This window comes from Brassica oleracea, chromosome C7 (genome assembly GCF_000695525.1).
Source record: "Brassica oleracea var. oleracea cultivar TO1000 chromosome C7, BOL, whole genome shotgun sequence".
Lineage (NCBI taxonomy): Eukaryota > Viridiplantae > Streptophyta > Magnoliopsida > Brassicales > Brassicaceae > Brassica > Brassica oleracea.
Genome location: NC_027754.1, coordinates 35,793,195 through 35,798,326, shown reverse-complemented (window position 1 = coordinate 35,798,326; position 5,132 = coordinate 35,793,195).

The following is a 5,132-nucleotide window of genomic DNA, read 5'->3' as shown; positions in this document are numbered from 1 at the left end:
AATATTTTAATTTCAAAATTTACTTTGAACAATTTCTTTTGATAAAAACTTTGAACAAACATTGACAACTTAATTTTTTAAAAATTAAAAATTAATATACTATTAATCCACAATGAAATTTTTGTTATCGTTAATTTAAAGTTTTTGCTATAAAATATACAAATGATAAAAAAACATATGAGTAAAAAGCATCATTTAATAGACATTAATATTAAAAATATACTATATACGTTATTTAAATTTAATTATATATCGTATCAAATAGAAAAAAAATTGTTTGGATTCATAAAATTTATATGTTCGCACCGATTTAGTTACTGAATTTTTAGTTATTCAATATATATTTATTATTTCATAATATGTAAAAAACATATAATATCTAAAATAATTTATATCTAATGTTCATCCCGCGCAAGGCGCGGATCTTAACCTAGTAACATACTAAAATAAAACAAAAAATATTTAAAATAGTGTTAACCGTATAAAACATACATATGTCAGCTGAAAATAATATTAGCTGGCAGTAAAAAATGTTAGACGTCTAAATGAATCAGTGTCACCAAAGCTTGTTTTGTGGACTGCTAATTTTATATTTGCATTGCTAACACATTATTTTTCATGTATTTTAATAAGTTTTTTAGATGGTGAAGTAATACTAGAGATGGATAATATTGGTATTGCCGTGTAATGTTTAATAAACTAGCCGGTAAACAAATTTAATGTTACTGATAGTTATCTGCTATTCAAGCCTAAATTATTAACATGAGGAAGTAACAAATAAAACAATTCTTGAATCAGAGCCAAACAACAAAATACTAAATTGATTGAAGCATTTGTAGTTTTGTACAATCTCGTTGCATTGTTGATTAACCGTTATTGTATCTTAACACCAAGATTATAAACCTTTATCAGCCAGAGCAATTTAATAAGTGGAAACAAAGATGTAAAACAATAAAAGAAAGTCACATTCTCTTTCTTCACTTTTTCTTCGTACTCATTTTTATCAAACCTCATCCTATCAAGAAAACAGAAGAGAGAGAATAAATGATTCATCAATCACTTAACTTATAATAAAAAGAATTAAGATTTAGAAATAAAAGTTGACGAATTATACCAAATCAACGATGGTGAATCTAGTCTTCTTCTATTCTTATATAGCTTCTTCTAACAGCCCGTAAATTTCACAAATCAAAGTGATTCAATCACCAGTCCGAAAAAGGATGATGATTTTTATCGTCACCAAAGGCTTTACCTGCTGCTCTCCATTATTAAGATCACCGAGGCATGATTTCATAAGTTGTTTTAGTGGAGAAACAAAGGAAAAAGGATAAAGCAAGTTGTTGCTAAAAAAAAAAAAAAAAGGATAAAGAAAGCATACCCACCAAGATAGATGAAAATGAAAATATTTAAAAGATATTGCGGTGAATAAAATCTTGGTAAATAGTATCAAACTAAAAGATATGAGTGATATAAAGTTTAACAGCTAAAAGGCAATAGGGTCAATAAAGTTTATGCACAGTTTGTAATATGCACAGTTTGTAATAGTCAGTTTGTAATAGTGTAAATTGGTATTTAGCTAAATAGAATAAAATTCTCCTACCCCGCCCCTGTTCTTCTGCTTCTTCCTGGCTAGCGCCCCTCTCTAACCTCTCTCTAACCCCTCTCTAACCCCTCTCTCTCTCTCAAACTCGCCAGTCCTATCGATTCTCCAGGCATGTTCCTCTTGTTAACCCTTCTCCCGTAGATTCATTTCCAGTACGCAAAGTTCTCTAATTTTTCCTACCCTAATCGCTTTGGCTCGTTCATAGGAAGAGCTTTAACCTTTACAATCAATCTTCCTCTTACCAGGTTTGGTGGGAACTCCAGTACAAGTTCAAAAGCCGAGCGAGATGCCGGTCTCTCTTAAGCAGAATATGAATGTTGAGATCCGTGAGATGATCAATAGGGATCCATGGTACGCTTTCTGTTTATGGTTTTGACCTAGCGGGATGCCGATCTCCCTTAAACGGGATATGAATGTTTAGATCTGTGACATGATCGATAGGGATCTCTCTTTTGTGTGTTTCAGGTCATTGAAACAACCAATACACTTTTTGGGAATCATCTTTGCTCTTGTGGCTTTCATCTGTGTTCTCGAGTTTTTCGTCATTCCATCCCAAGATCACCTGTCTACTAACCTGAGATTCTTAGTTTCTGGAGCATGTCTACTCACCTGGGCTTCTACACTCAGCAGATCATTTGCATTCTACTTTATATGTTCCCATTTATATGGTCTGTTCATGGCTAGCTTTCTTCTTTTCTATCAGGTTTAGTATATATTTTCTTGTTTTAACTGTGCATTTTGGCTAGAATTTGTTTTGATAATTGATTTTTTTTATTGTGTGTACGCAGGTAGTGAAGCGACTACCAAAGAAATTGAGCTCTTCTGCAGTGTTCCTGTACTCAACCCTGGTAAAAAATTTCTGTGTTTCTTTTATTGTCTCTCTCATTATCTAAATCACTGAGTCTTTTTCACAAGTTCTTTTCTTTCTTTATTTTTTGTCAGATTGGTCTTACTGTTGTCAGTCTTCCCTACATACCCGGTTGGTTTGAAGTTATCCGAGAAACATATGCAATTACACGCAAATTTAGGAATGTTGTAAGTTGAATTACATTTACTTTGGCTACTGATGTAGTTTTGTGGTATGCTAAGCTCGTATGGTTTTGCAGGGCGAGCTGGCTATGGTGATTAATATACGATTCTTTGAAACACAGTTTGGATTGATTGCTATCAATTCAGAGCTCCTCTTGGCTTACGATGGGTCTATTGACATAGGCATATCTCGTGTCATGTCTTGGTTCATTCGGATTTGGGCTACGGTTTTGATTATTCAGGTATGAATAATTAAGAATAATAGGTCCTTTGTTTTTGCTTTGATTAAGAATAATTGAAAGTCATCTTGTTTGAACAACATTGTTGTCTCCAGAGCTCAGAAGATACTCGCCTTGCTGTAGGAGCGTTGGTATGTGTACTTGTTGTCTCACCTTTACTGAGGATGATCACCAGATTAATTTTCCCAGATCGCGGGTAAGTGACAGTCAGTTGATCACGTATCTAATAAGCTATATTCCCTGATATATCACAGATGCAAATGACTTAATTTTTTTTTCTTGTGCAGGACTCTGATGGCCAAACTACTAATCATGAGGGATGCAATTAGAGATGCTGTAGGACCATTTGTCTGGTGTTTAATCATCGTACAGATTTACTCTCATAGATGTTGGTTACTAATTATTAGTCATTGAACCTTAATGTGCTTGAAATGAAACATAAAACTTAATGTGGTTGTTCAATGATTTTTTCAGTAAAGGAGGGATTTGTAAGAAGCTATGGAAAATCGGTACGAAAGAAGATGAAGATGAAGATGAAGAAGAGACTAGAAACATCTGTTACTGTTGGTGAAAGTCATACTCTTGTCTCGCATTTTCCTACTCCCCCTAGGATCAAATTCTCCAGTGGCAAGGTATGCAAGTCTTAAAAGAACGCCGTTTCTGTTAGTTCGTTGTTTGCTTGTGCATCTACCGGTTATAGTATGTGGATGTGTGTATATCTACAGCTTTAGTATTTGTTGCTTTATGATTTATGATCAAGTAGATTGAACAGGTATATGACCCTTTTGTTCCTAATAGCTATCCAAGTGGCTCTGTGCTTACTGTTCTTTTAGTTGTTTTGATTATTGAAGAGAATTGGTTCAAACCACAGTACCACCAGTTTTCCTCATCGTTATGGGAACACTGTCTGGTTCACCCTTGGTTCTTGCCTTCTGAAATATGATTAGCAAGTCACTAGTTCACTCTCTCTAGTCGTTGGACGTACTTTTTATATGCTTCACCCCTCATTTTATGCCTTGCTACAACTCTTACTCGCTAGATGTGTAACTTGAGATTATTTTTCTTTAATAGATTCACGTTTCCCATACTTCTTTCATTCTACTTCATCTTTTCATGCTTATGGTGGCAGGGGCCAGGACCTGATGCACGTGTAGTCTACATAGCTGGTGCGTTTGATCTTTTCCATGCTGGCCATGTTGAGGTATTGTATTAAATTCCAAGTCATTATGCTCAGTATGTTATTCATTTCAAGACTGAGTTTGTATTTCTTTTGTCGACATATCTGAGCGCTAACCTATAAATCAGATACATATGGATGCTTATCATATATGTTTGTCGACTAGTGCAACTAGAATGGCATAAATAATATTGAGCGACCATATTTATTCTGCTAATGTGAACTCTTGTTCTTGATTTATTCAATTTTGTACAGATTCTCAGGCGTGCTAGAGAGCTTGGCGACTTTCTTCTTGTTGGAATACATAATGACCAGACCGTGAGGTAGTCATAAAACTCAAATCATCATCCAAAAAAAAAAAAAGTCTTGGTTGTGTTGAGAAGTTTAGATTTGCATCTTTGCTTAAAATCGTTATTATTGCTGTGCAGTGCTAAAAGAGGAGGGCACCCCCCAATCATGAGTATGCAGGAAAGGAGCTTAAGTGTTGGGGCATGCCGCTATGTAGATGAGGTGATATTTGGTGCTCCATGGGAAGTGTCAAAAAATACGGTGAGCTTCTCTGCTCTCTAATTAATAATATACCCAAATGGCTTTTAGTTTTAACAATGATTTGGGTATTGCAGATCACGATCTTTGGCATATCATTGGTGGTTCATGGGACAGTAGCCGAGAGCGACAATTTTCAAAGGGTAAAACTAGATTCAGATATGAGCAAGTGTATATAGAGACAATAGAGCTGCGTTTTCTAAGAATATGGTTGATGATTTGACAGAAGGAAGAGAATCCGTATGCAGTACCAATTAGCATGGGCATATTCCAAATCCTAGAAAGCCCTCTTGATATCACAACTTCCACCATAATGGGGAGGATTGTAGCGAACCATGAAGCTTATCAGGCAAGTTGCTATTCTTCTTATTGTTGGTATACTTCACCAATGTCTGACACAAAATCTTTCGTATTGTATAGAAACGTAATTTGAAAAAGGAAGCTAGTGATGACGAGCAGATGGAAAAGGAAGCTAGTGATGACAAGCAGGCTTTGCGACGGGGGACTGACAGGGCCGGCTCATTGGGGGGGGGGGGCA